General features: G+C 43.4%; 1 protein-coding gene across 6 annotated transcripts in view; it reads left to right on the forward strand.

Moving 5' to 3' along the window:
• Nucleotides 1-201: 201 nt before the first annotated feature.
• SPECC1 (sperm antigen with calponin homology and coiled-coil domains 1) overlaps nucleotides 202-14,144 on the forward strand; it is a 212,778-nt gene continuing 198,835 nt past the window's right edge. For 5 of the 6 annotated variants that reach the window (XR_014792949.1, XM_084861498.1, XM_084861501.1 and 2 more), the window contains exon 1: nucleotides 202-278. The gene's annotated coding sequence lies outside the window, so the exon portion shown is untranslated. The remainder of the gene's footprint in view (nucleotides 279-14,144) is intronic. The other variant, XM_084861499.1, reaches the window with a different exon arrangement.

The raw sequence follows: 14,144 nt of genomic DNA on the forward strand, positions 1-14,144 counted from the left end.
AGAGGGGGGCCAGAGCTCGACTGGGGCCCTCCAACATTTATTAAGCCACGGGCAGAGGTGAGACCTTGAGGGAGACAGAAAGTATGGAAAAACAAAGGACCGCCCCAGCCTGCTGATGGAGAGCGGCGGCAGGTGAGGATGCAGAGGTCCCAGGACTACATCTCCCAGACTGCCCCGCGCCGGCTCGCGCCCGCCGCCTGCAGGCGGCACCAGCGGCGCCGGGAGCATCCCTGTCACTCTCCGCGGAGCATCCCTGAGCGCGGGAGCCGAGGAGGCCGGTGAGTGGGAGCCCGCTGCTCCGCGCCGCAGTCTCGTCGTGTTTCCCGGGCGGCGGGCAAGCGCGGGGCCGGGGTCCGGGCGCGGGGGCGCGGGGCTGCCGGTGGAGAGGGAGGGAGGGCGGGCGGCGGAGGGCACCGCGGCGGCCCCGGCTCCCCAACCTTCCCCGACGCCCTCTTCCCGCCTCCCGCCGCCCGGCGGCTCGTCCCGCCGCGTCCTGCTCCCCCCGTCGGGGGCGCGAGGCGGGGCCGCAGGCGGCGGCGGCAGGTGGGCGTCCGCTCCCGCCGCCCGCGGTGTGGCGCAGAGCCCGGGACCGAGGACCGGGGGCTCCCGGCGCCCGCGGCCTGAGCGGCGCCCGCCGCGCTGTGGAGGGGCCGGTGCGGGGCGTCCGGCGCGGTGTGCGGTCGGCGGCCCAAGCCCTCGGCCCGCGCCCCGGGCGCCGGGGGCGCTGGCTGCGTCCCGGGTGCGCGGCGGGAGCCCCGCGAGCTCGGGCACCGCGGGGGTGAGGTGCTGCCAGGCTGTGGGGGTGTAGGAACAACCTCCTTCTCAAACACCTTGAAAGTCAATGAGTTTCTGTGCTTTTTTTGAGGGAAGTTTGGCCCCTGTGGCGCTTCCTCGCCGGCGGCTTACGTGCGGAGCGGAGCGGGGGAGCGGCTGCGGAGGTGCCCCGCCGCCCAGCGCTGTGCTGGCCGCGGCCCCCTCCGCCGCTGGCCGGCTGGAGGCGGGAGATAACGTGTTTTCCAGCAGAACCTCGGTCAACCCTGGAACAAATTTCGGTTTCAGGAGATTTTTGTTATCCGGTTTAAAATACGACGTCATCCCAACATTAAGATGGGGGGTTTGGGGGTGAGAGCAAGAGCTTGTCAATCCTAGGGTCGTGCTCAGGGTCCACGCTCAAAGCCAGCACCTGCGGCCGGGCAGCCAGCACCGGGGGCCGGACGAGCTCCCGGCAGACTCTGCCGGGTTTAGCGGTGTGCTTGTGCCCGGTGATTTGTTTGACTGTTCTAGGTAGACAGTCCTGTCATCTATTAAGAAACAGTGGTTATCTCTTCCTAACATTTGTGCTTCTTATTTCTTATCTTCCAACGACCACCCTCTCTACAGGTTGCCTATTAAAGTTAAATAGGATGTTTTTGTTTTAGGCTTGATTTTAGGGGGATGCTCTCACTGTACCTTCACTAGTATATTCTTTGTCATATTAAGTAAGTTTCCATTTATGTCTAATTACTAAGAATTTTAAAAGTCAGGATTACGTGTTGATTTCCTCCCCCTCCCCAAAATGCTTTTACATAATATGTGTTGATATGACCATGTAGTTTTTTTCTTAAAATTATTAACTTAGGTTATTATACAGCTAGATATTCTGTTTCTAAAATCCTAGGGTAATTTAAAACGCTCAATTGGGTTGTTCAAATCGCTAACATTTTATTTAGGGTTTTGTTATCCAGTCACCTCCCATTTGGCTTAACTCTTCAAATTAAACATTATTGCTGTTATTATTACTATTTTCTAGGTCAGTAATTATTAGCTTTAAATACCTGTTTATTTTCTTCACTTTCTTTCTTTTAGAGAGAGATAGAGGGAGGGAGGGAGGGAGGGAGGGAAGGAGAGAGGGAGGGAAGGAGAGAGGGAGAGAGAGAGAGAGAGAGAGAGAGAGAGAGAGAGAGAGAGAGAGAGAGAGAAACATCAATGTGATGTGAGAGAGACACATTGATTGGTTGCCTCCACACGTGCCCTGACCAGGGCTGGGTATTGAGCCTGCAACCTTGAACAAAATTTATCCCAGAACCCTTCAGATTTTCTGTTTCTTCTTGATTCAGACTTGGAAGACTGTATGTTTCTAGGAATATATTCATTTCCTCCAGATTGTCTAATTTGTTAGTTTTTTTTAAAATAATGTTTTCTTAACAATCCTTTGTATTTCTGTGATGTCAGTTGTCAATTCTCTTCTTTCATGATTATATTTATTTGGGTCCTCTCTCTTTTTTTCTTGATGAATCTAGTTGAAGGTTTATCTTTTCTTCTTTTTTCCTTCAAGGGACCAGTTCTTTGTATTGTTGATCTTTTGTATTGTGTGTTTTTCTTAGACTCTATTTTGTTTATTTTTCTCTGATTTTTATTATTTCCTTCCTTCTACTTATTTTGTTCTTTTCTATTTCCTTTAGATATAGGGTTAGATTGTTAGAGTTTCTTTGTTTCTTGATATAGGCCTATACTGCTGTGAATTTCCCTCTTAGCTCTGCTCTCACTGTGTTCCATAAATTTTGGGTCATTGTGTTTTCATTTCATTTGTCACAAGGTATCTTTTTATTTCCTTCTTGACCTCATTGTTAACCCAATCATTGTTTAGTTGCATGTTATTTAACCTCTGTATGTGTGTGTTTCAGGTTATATTTTTCCTTTTATAATTGTTTTCTGGTTTAATACCATTGTGGTCAGAGAAGATGCTTGATATGATTTTAGTCTTTTTAAATTTATTGAAATTTGTTTTGTGGCCTAACTTGTGGTTTATCCTGGAAAATGTCTTATGTACACTTGAAAAGAATGTACATTCTGCTGCTTTGAGATGAAATTCTCTAAAAATGTCAATTAAATCCATCTGATCTAATGTGTCATTTAAGGTTTCTATTTCCTTGTTGATTTTCAGTCTGAAAGCTCTATCCATTGATAACAACGAGGTGTTATGTCCCCTACTAAGACTGTATTACTGTAGCTCTCCCTTCTTATCTGTCAATATTTGCTTTATATATTTAGGTGCTCCTGTGCTTTCAAGGGTTATATCCTCTTGTTGGATTGATACTTTATCATTATGAAGTATGCTTCTTTGCCTCATATTATAGTCTTTGTTTTAAAGTCTACTGTATCTGGTATAATTGTTGCTATCCTAGCCTTTTCTTCTGTTTGTTTTCATTTGCATTAAACATCTTTTTTCATCACTTTACTTTCAGTCTCTGTGTGTGTTTTGATCTAAAATGGGTTTCTTGTAGGCAACATATGTATGGGTCTTATTTTCTTACTCAGCTACCCTGTGGCTTTTGATTGGAGCATCTAATCCATTTACATTTAAAATGATTAGTGATTACTATCTAGTTATTGCCATTTTATTATTCTCATTTATGTTTTGTTTTTTTCTTGTTCTTAAAGAAGTCCCTTTAGCATTTCTTATAGTACTGGTTTGGTGGTGATGAACTTTCTTCAGCTTTTTCTTTCTGGGAATCTCTTTCTTTTTTTTATTTTAAATGGTAGACTAGCTGGATAGAGTAGTAGTCTTGATTGTAAGTCCTTGCTTTTCACCACTTTGAATATTTCATGCCAATTTCTTGTGGCCTTGCCTGGGTACTTGTCCCAGCCTTACAAAGGGTTCAGCATTCTGGAGAAAGGGGCTGCGCATAGATGATTAAGAAGGAGTCCAAGGAGGAAAGATAATTTTGAAATGCTTGGGAGTCGGAGGAACTGAAGACTCTCCCTCAACCAAGGACCCGTGGTTTTATAAACACAATTTGTCTCAAGGCAAGGTGGAAATATACACTTTAAAGGGTACGGTATCAAAGGGTACAGAAGCATTATCAGTTTGGGGAATAGCCTACAGGAGGCAATAAAATGCCCTGAGCTGTCTGGCCAAAAACTATAATCCTATTCAGGTTTCAGAGCCGTTTAGTCCTTTCCAATAGGTAAACTACATTGTTGAGCCGCCCAAGTCCCATCAACCTTTTGACAGAACTCTTGTAATTATTACATGCTGGAATTGGTTCTCAGCATGGCCTAAAAGGTTTCTATTGAGAAATGTGCTCATAGTCTTATGGGAGCTCCCTTGTAGGCAAGTAACTGCCTTTCCCTTGCTGCTTTTAAGAATCTCTATTTTTAACCTTTGCCATTGTAATTATGATGAGTCTTGGTATGGATCTCTTTGGGTTCATCTTGTGTCTCTGTACTTTCTGGGCTTGTATGTCTATTTCCTTTGCCAGTTTATGGCAGTTTTCTTTTTTCTTTTTATTATTATTATTTTAATATAATAAATCTTTATTGTTCAGATTATTACAGGTGTTTCTCCCCCCCCCCATAGTTCCCCTCTACCTAATTCCCTCCCCATCCTATGCCTTTACCTCCCCGCCCCCCGCCACTGTCTTCATCCAGAGGTGTAAGATTTTTGTCCAGTCTCTTCCCCCATCCCTAAGACCCCCTTCCCCCTGAGAATTGTCAGTCCACTCCCTTTCTATGTCCCTGATTCTGTTATATTCACCATCCATTCTGTTCTTCAGATTTTTTATTCACTTGATTTTTAGATTCACTTGTTGGTAGGTATGTATTTGATGTCTTTTTGTTTTTACCGTTGCCTTTTTCTTCTTCTTCCTCTTCTTAAAGAATACCCTTCAGCATTTCATGTAATCCTGGTTTGGTGTTGATGAACTCCTTTAACTTTTTCTTGTCTGTGAAGCTCTTTATCTGAACTTCAATTCTAAATGATAGCTTTTTTAAGTAGAGTAATCTTGGTTGTAGGTTCTTGTTGTTCATCATTTTGAATATTTTTTGCCACTCCCTTCTGGCCTGCATAGTTTTTGTTGAGAAATCAGCTGACAGTCATATGGGTACACCCTTGTAGGTAACTAACTTTTTCTCTTGCTGCTTTCAAGATTCTCTCTTTGTCTTTTGCCCTTGGCATTTTAATTATGATGTGTCTTGTTGTGGTCCTCTTTGGATTCCTCTTGTTTGGGGTTCTGTGCGCTTCCTTAACTTGTAAGTCTATTTCTTTCACCAGGTAGGGAAAGTTTTTTGTCATTGTTTCTTTCAATAGGCCATCAATATCCTGCGCTCTCTCTTCTTCTGGCACCCCCAAAATTCGGATGTTGGTATGCTGAAAGCCGTCCCAGAGGCTCCTTACACTTCCTCACACTTTTGGATTCTTCTTTCTTTCTGCCTCTCTGGTTGGATGTTTTCCCCCCTCATATTCCAGATCTTTGGTTTGACTCTTGGGGTACTCAAACTCTACAGTTGAGTTTCTGTATATTCTTTATTTCAGGCAGTATATGCTTTATTTCTGACTTGTCTTTTCCCATTTTTTTGACATTCTCATTAAGGTCTTTGAAGGTCTCTTCAAGTTTCTCAGTGGTTTTTAGAAGACTCTTGAGTAATCTTATAAATGTGATTCTGAACTCTGTGTCATCCAGTAGTTTACTTTCCTCTATCTCTCCCATTCGTGACATGCTTCTGTGTCTCTGTATTTTGGCTCCTTCCCTGTGTTGATGGAGTGGCTTTGTGTGGTAGGTGACCTATAGGGGTCAGTAGCTCAGCTTCCCCAATCATCTGAGGTGGTTGCTCTTGGTACACCCCTTTGTGGGCTGAGTGCAAAGTTTTGGTATAGTTAAGCCTTGATTGCTGTTGGTGCACTGGGTGGAATTGACCTTCAGGCCAATTGGCTGTGAGGACCCGCTGTGTCTATAATGGAAGAACTGCTGCGCTGGAGACACACTTATGGTGCAGGCTTTGTTTCAGTGGGGCTTTGGTGCTCACCGAATCTGCCTCCTGAATGTGTCACTTATGAATAAGATGAGTTGAAATCTCACACTGACCACTAGGCACACTGGCTTCTGGATCTCCAATGGGGTGAAGTTCAGCTACAGTCTGAGGCCACCCTGCAGGAGCTACAGCAAGAACCACAGTCCTCTCCTCCCTGCTTGGAGCTTGGAAGCTTTGAAGCTGCCTGCACCAGGTTGCAAGTTTGCTAGGTTAAACTGCAATAGAGAAGGCCATTCATATGCAAAAGCCACTGCTTGGAGCTTGGGTGTGTTTGTAGATTATGCAGGGCGGAGTCTCAGGGCGTCACTAGGCTAGGGCGTGGCAAACAGCATTGGCTGCCAGTCAGTCATCTCTGCCTCTCTGACCACATCCCTGCGTCTTGTGCCTCATCACAGCAAACAATTATTCTTGCATGCAGCTCTGCAAGCAAGCCACCCTCACTTTCCGACCAGATGGCAGACAGTACAGCTTCTCCCCAGAAACTGGATTTCAGAGAGATTGGGAGCTTGTCTCTCTTCAGGTTGAAGAAAGCAACACCTGCCGCCAGCCAGGATCCGCCGCCAAGCCGTATTGTGTGTGTGTGTGTGTGTGTGTGTGTGTGTGTGTGTGTCCGTACCTCAGTTTTTCAGTGCTTGTGCCCTGAAAGCTCTTTTCTCTTTCAGTCTAGTTGTAGAGCTTCCACTCAGCCAGCTTTCCCGTGGTTCTGGGTGATAAACATTTTGTCTTTTAGTTGTAGTTTTGAAATTTTTGTGCATGGCAGCAGTTAAAATGTTTACCTACGCTGCCATCTTGGGTCTTCTAGGGCAGTTTTCAATTATCATTTCTTCAAATAAGTTCTCAATCCCTTACTCTCTCTCTAGTTCAGTACCCCTTTGATGCTAATGCTGTTATGCTTGATGTTGTCCCAGAGGTCCCTTAAACTATTCTCATTTCTTTTTAAAAAAAATTGTTTTCCTATTTGCAGTGTCAATTGGGGGTTTTCTGCTACCTTGTCTTCCAAATTGCTGATTGATTCCTTTTAGTGTATTTTTTATTTCAGTTATTGTATTCTTCATTTTTCACTGGTTCTTTTGGCTGCATTCTTGAACTTTGGCTTCACTAGATTTCTCTAGTCCATTTTTAAAAAGTTATTTTTACATTTGTTCTTGAATATTTAAAAGATGTTTTTATATAATAGCTTACATGTTTTGGGATCTTTATTCTGCCAAATTGCTGAAATAAAGATGCAGATTAAAAACAGATTTGTAGTCTAATGAACTGTCAATTTTGTGACCTTCCTCTGGACGCTGAATACATTGGGTACAAACTTTTATATTTATCTTAATTATAATTTAAGGATACAAAGTTAAGTGGCTGAAGAGTCTTGTAGCCTAGCACTAGGACTTTTGAGATGAGAGAAGTCAGAGAGAGGGAGTGGGCAGAGGACTCCAGATGAGGGAAATTGTATAGGTGAGCACCCTGCTCTAATCCTTATACCAAAATGACTCCAGCAGTACCAAATACTTCAAAGAAGAACCTGAAGTAATCAGTAGAAGAAAACAGAGGAGATGAACAAAGATTGCGGCATAGGTAAACACTCCTAAACTGCTGCCAGGCACAACAAGTCCAAAAAAAAAAACCCTATAGAACAAACGTCTATCTCCCAAAAACCAAACGAAAGCTGGCTGAGAGGAAGCCCTACGTATAGATTGAAAGAGAAAGAGGAGAATCCAGGGCACAAGCGCTGAAAAACTGAGGTAGGGGGGCGCTGACGCGATACTGGCTGGCGGAGGATCCCGGCGGGCAGAGGGCACTGCTTTCTTCAACCTGAAGAGAAACAAGTGCCCCGTCTCTCTGAAATCCAGAAACTGGGGAGAGGCTAGACTGTCTGCCATCGGGTCAGAAAGTGAGGCTGGCTTGCTTGCAGAGCTGAAATTGTTTGCTGTGCTGAGGTGCGAGACGCAGGGAGAGGCAGTGGACAGCAGCCATCGCTGATGGCCACACCCCAGCCTAGTGAGGCCCCAAGACTCAGCCCTGAGATCCTGCCCCTCACAACACATCCAAGCTCCAAGCAGCGGACTTTGCATATGAATGGCCCTCTCTGTTGCAGTTTAGCAAAATTGCAACCTGGGGCAAACAGATCCAAGAAGGACAGGACTGTGGTTCACATTGTAGCTTTTGTGACAGTACTGGCCTCAGACAGTAGCTGAACTGCACCTCATTGAGACCCAGAAACCAGAGTTCTAGTGCTCAGTTTCAATCTCTCATACTCATAAGTGACACATTCAGGAGATGGTCTTAGTGAGCACCAAAGCCCCACTGAAACAAGGTGTGTCTCCAGCACAGCAGTTTTTCCTTTATAGACACACTGGATCTTCACAGACAATTAGCCTGAAGGTCAATTCCTTCCAGTGTATCAACAGCAATCAAGGTTTAATTACACCAAGCCCACAAAGGGATATAGCAAAAGTGACCACCTCAGGTGATTGGGGAAGCTGAGCTACTGACCCCTTTAGCTACCGACCACACAAAGCCACTCCATCAACACAGGGAGGCAGCCAAAATGAGGAAATACAGAAGCATGACACGAATGGGAGAGATGGAGGAGAATAAACTACTGGACGACACACAGTTCAGAATCACATTTATAAGATTACTCAAGAATCTTCTAAAAACCTTTGAGAAACTTGATGAGACCTCCAAGAAGCTTGGTGAGACCTTCAAGGACCTTAATACCAAAAAAAAATGTAAAAGGACCAGTCAGAAATTAAGCATACAAAGTCTGAAATAAAGAATATACAGAAACTCAACTATCAACATGCCCCAAGAATCAAACCAAAGAACTGGAATATAAGAAAGCAAAAATCACCCAACCAGAGAGGCAAAAAGAAAGAAGAATCCAAAAGTGTGAGGATAGTGTAAAGAGCCTCTGGGACAGCTTAAAGTATACCAACCTTCGGATTTTTGGGGTGCCAGAAGAAGAGAGAGAGCAGAATATTGAAGGCTTAATGGAAGAAATAATGACAAAAAACTTTCCATACCTGGTGAAAGAAATAGACCTATAAGTTCAGGAAGTGCACAGGACCCCAAACAAGAGGAATCCAAAGAGGAACACACCAAGACACATCATAATTAAAATGCCAAGAGCAAAAGACAAAGAGAGAATCTTGAAAGCAGCAAGAGAAAATGTTAGTTACCTACAAGAGAGTACCCATACGACTGTCAGCTGATTTCTCAACAAAAACTATTCAGGCCAGAACCAACAACCTACAACCAAGATTACTCTACCTAGAAAAGCTTATTTACTTTACCTTTTCTTTTCTTTTTTGTTGTTTTGGTCTTTTTTATTTTTAAATCCTCACCTGAGGATATGTTTTTATTGATTTTAGAGAGAGAGAGGGAGGAGGAAGAGAAGGAGGAGAAGGAAAGGAGAGGAGAGGAGAGGAAAGAGAGAGGGTGGGAGGGAGGGAGGGAGGGAGAGAGAGAGAGAGAGAGAGAGAGAGAGAGCGCCATCAATGTGAGAGAAACATTGATTTGTTGCCTCCTTGTTGTGTGCCCTGATGGGAAATCAAACCTGCAACCCTTTTGGTGTACAGGACAAAACTCCAACCAGGTTAGCCACCTGGCCAGAGCTTGTTTCGATCTTGTTGTTTGGTGATGAAATGCATCAGTTTTGCTCTGGGAAACATTATTTTTCCCTTGAGGCAGAATGTAGTTGGTTTACCAAAGAGGCCACTATACATGAAGGGGCATATGGTTTTGTGCCATTAGGTCAGAAGCTTCATAAAATCCATAAAACACTCTAGCCTTAGTAGCAAATGGGTCAATGGTCTGATAAATTCCAGTCATTGATTATTTGCCATTGTATTGCCTATTAGCCTTCTCTGCTTTAACTGCCTCTGTGGCATGCATCTCTCCATCTTGCATTTTAATCCTGGTCAAGAGTGATCTTTTATGGCTGTGAGGAGGTATATTTATATTACTCTCAACCCAACTTTTATGCTTCATTGAACCACTTTGCTGTATCAATTCTGTGAACTGATATAATGTGAGAAAATAGAAAAAAGATGAAAGCTATAAATTTTAAGAAATATAAACATCAGTGCACAAATAGTGACAGACTAAGCAGACAAAGTACATCCTTTTGACTGAAGGTTAGCTGCAGAACAATGCTCAGTGCAAGTCTAAATTCCAAATGTAATGGTTATATTAAGAGTGTAGCAGGATTTCAGTGAAAATAATTTTATGGTTCATATTTGTGAACAAAATTGTTTTGTTTGTTTATTTTGAATTTGGATTTCCAGAGTACCTTTGATAGACTTTTGTGCAATTTTTCTTTCATTTATTCAACAAACGTTTAGTAGGTGCTCTGTGCTGACGCTCTGCGAGGCCAGAGAGGTATGTGGTGAAAGCACAGGGTTTTGCCCTCAAGTAGCTAATGTTTTCACATGTGTGGTTTTCTTCTGTATCACATCAGCCAGTACTTTACTGCTTGTTTGCCTATTTCTCCTTTTTCTTACCTTTTATGTTTCAGATCAGTAAACTATTTTAAGTCTATTTCGTCATTTCAGATTACTTTGTTCTCCAATTTTAAACATATAATAACAATTATGGTATTAGTCCTTGTTAATATGGACTTAGAAATTCAGTTTTTTAAATTTTAGGTACAATACAAAATCACATTCTTATAAAAATTCAAATATAGAGATTAAAGTGTGAGAACTCTAGCTTTATAATCTCTACTGCACCTGCCTTTTAAGAGCCATAAATACAAGTATATGAAAGTGCCTGTTTCCTATATTTTTGCTGGCACCAGTCTAGCCTGGCCAGTGTGGCTCATTGGTTGAGAGTCAACTCATGAACCAAGAGGTCACGGTTTGATTCCTAGACAAGGCACATATGTGGGATGCAGGCTTGATGCCCAGTAGAAGGTATGTAGGAGGCAGCCAATTGATGATTCTCTCTCATCATAGATGTTTTTTTCTCTCTCTCTCCCTCTCCCTTCCTCTCTCTGAAATAAATTTAAAAATGTATAAAAATATATTAGTCCTTATGATGGGTTTAGATTACTATAAAATAACTTATTGCTTTAGTTCATATTTGTTGGATATTAAGTAGAATAAGCATCTTTTCATTTGCTTAGTATTTTCTTTTTGTGAATTGGCCTTTTCTACTCTTTGCTACCCCCCCCTCCCCCCCCGTGGGACTGTTTGTTTCTTAAGTTAATTTTGGTAATCTGTATTTTCCTAGAAAATTATCTGTTTTGCCTAGTTTACAAATCCACATATGTAATTATGTCCTCTTTTTTGTTTTTGGGTTGGTTACCTTTTTTTTTTTTTTCTTTTTTTTTAGGTTGACCAGAGGTTCTATCTTTTTAGTCCTTTTAAGACATTGGCTTTTAGTTTTATTAATATTTAAGAACATTCTAAAAATATTTTACATTTCTTTAATTGCTGCCTTTATATTTATTTAGTTCTTCATTCTGCTTTCTGTGGATTGAGGGAAGTCCCTCTCTGCACTCAGAGGAAGGTGGGAGCAAAGGTTCAAAGGTGGTTGTTGGAGGTTAGGAAAATAATTTTCAACATTATTCTCTCCTCACCCACTAGCACAAATACAGACAGTTCATAACCAGGAAAGAAACAAGAGTTAGGAATCAGACTGATGGAAATTGGATATCAACTTTGTTTATTTTTAAATATATATATTTTTATTGATTTTAGAGAGGAAGGGAGAGAGACATAGAAATATCAATGATGAGAGAGAATTATTGATTGGCTGCCTCCTGTACGCCCCTACTGGGCATATGCCTGACTGGGAATTGAACCACAACCTCCTGGTTCATAGGTCGATGCTTAACCACTGAGCCACGCCGTCCGGGATGATATCGGCTTTGTTAATAGTGAAAATGCTTGACCTCCGTTTTTGAGTTACAGCTGACTGAGAAATTCTTAGAATAAATGCTCTTTTGGACAGAATCCAAGATGGTGGAGAAGTCGGTGGAAGTTACTCATCTCCTTCCAGAACAAAGCTGGAATTACAACTAAATTATATGTAGAACAATCATCCTGAATTACCAACTGAAGACTAGCTGAACAGGAAGAAGTCTTATAACCAAGGATTTACAGAAGAAGCCACATCAAAACTGGTAGAAAGGGTGGAGACACATAGAGAACTGGCCCTGCAGCCGCCTGCCATGGTCGGGGCTCAGCCTCACATGGGCTCCCCAGCCTGAGTACCAGCGATGGAAAGAGGAGCTACGTAACGCCTGGCTGTGAAAATCAGTGGGATCTTCATCCACCAGAGAGAGATTGGAGTCTCAGAGAAACCCAGGAGCCTCTTGAAATGACACACAAATCTTGTTTGTTGGCACAACACTGGGCTCCTGGGGAGGGATGGAGGCTCAGAGTGGACTGGAGTCATACAGGAAGATATTGGGTTGTGTGGTTTTGAGGAGAGAGCTGGAGGGACAACTGTCATTGTCCCTGTGCTGAGTCCCTCTCCCACACTGCCCACAGACACCATCTTTCCTGGGTTGGACACTCCACTCCATGCCAAGTCAGCCTAGAAGGATGCACCTGACCCACCCTCACAACTCCCTGCGCCTTGTCTGGCCAAGCTCATACCCTGCAGAGGTGTCTGCTAGCTGCAATCAACCTAGGCCAGCTGTGCAAACTTTTTTGGAAGAGGCTTAAAAAGGTCCGTTCTCCTCCCCTCACCCATATGCCCCAAATAGTGCCACCATATCATCATTCCTGTGCAGAGCCATTCCTCCACACAGCCAAATCATAGTTTGTTTTAGCCTGATGAGCAATACTGGCCTCACTCTAATGGACTCCGCTCTGCTTCAAAGGTCTGCAGGCACCATGCAGGTGACGGCTGACCACGTGTACCTGAAACTTTGGCTGAGTGGCCTCAGACCTAGCACTGGCACCAAGTTTAAATCATTATCAATCTGGTGAACACGACTAGTGACCCATTTGGAATCTACCACACGCTACTCACCTACCACCAGAGACTCATGAGTGACTGAATCTAATAGGCAGCCAGCAGACAGAGGTGGATCTTGGGGTGCCTTGGGCTGTTTGCTGACCTGCCCCAGGCTTGGTACTGGTGGAAGCTGGACTTGGTAGCAGCTTGGCTCCTACCACATGTACCCAGGCCCATCACAGGTAGCTCCTGACATTGACCTGCACCAGATCCCTCCCAAGAAGCCCCAGCACCAATATACTGGGTGGCAAACCAGTCAGAGCAGAACCCAGTTAGCTTCACAAGGCGCACATGCCAAAGGGAGAGCTTCAGATCTGTGGGACTCAGCAAAAGCAGTCCTAAGAGGAAAATTACTATTTAAGCTCAAAGTAAAAAGTTTTTGCACAAGAAATCAAACCATCAACAATACAAAAAGACAACCCACTGAATGGGATAATGTATTTGCCGATGATATATATGGTAAGGGATTAAATCCCAAATTTATAAAAACTCATAGAACTCAACACCAAAGAAACAGTCCAGTTAAAAAATGGGCAGAAGACCTGAATAGATATTTCTCCAAAGAAGACATACAGATGCACCATAGACATATGAAAAGATGGCCGAAACTGGTGTGGCTCAGTGGATAGAGCGTCGGTCTGTGGACTGAAAGGTCCCAGGTTCCATTCCAGTCACGGGCATGTACCTTGATTGCCCCCCAGTGGGGGGGCGTGCAGGAGGCAGCTGATGGATGTTTCTCTCTCATCGATGTTTCTCTCTATCCCTCTCCCTTCCTCTCTGTAAAAAAATTAATAAAATATATTTTTAAAAAAGAAAAGATGCTCAACATGCCCAGCTGGTGTGGCTCAGTGGTTGAGCATCGACCCAGGAACCAAAGAAGTGGCCAGTTCAAATCCCGGTCAGGGCAGATGCCTGGGTTGCAGGCTCCATCACAAGTTGGGGTGTGTAGGAAGCAGCCAATCAATGATGTTTCTCATCAATCGATGTTTCTCTCTCTCCCTTCTTTCTCTAAAAATCAATTAAAAAAAAAAAAAAAAAGAAAAGATGCTCAGTGTAACTAATTATCAGAGAAATGCAAATTAAAACCACAGTGAGATATCACCTCAATTGTTAGAATGACTGGCCTCAATAAATCAGCAAATAATAGCTGTTTGAGAGGATTATGCACTGTTGGTAGGGATGCAGGTTGGTGTAGCCACTATGGAAAATTTTATGGAGGTTCCTAAAAAATTAAAAATGGAACTGCTTTAGACATAGTGCTTTCACTATGAGTATATATCTGAAGAAACCCAAAACGCTCATTCAAAAGATTGCCTGCACCCCTGTGTTCATTTCAGTGTTATTTACAATCGTCAAGATATGGAGGCAAACCAAGTGCCCATCAATAG

The sequence above is a fragment of the Pipistrellus hanaki genome (genome assembly GCF_964339955.1).
Source record: "Pipistrellus hanaki genome assembly, chromosome: 16".
Classification (NCBI taxonomy): Eukaryota; Metazoa; Chordata; class Mammalia; order Chiroptera; family Vespertilionidae; genus Pipistrellus; species Pipistrellus hanaki.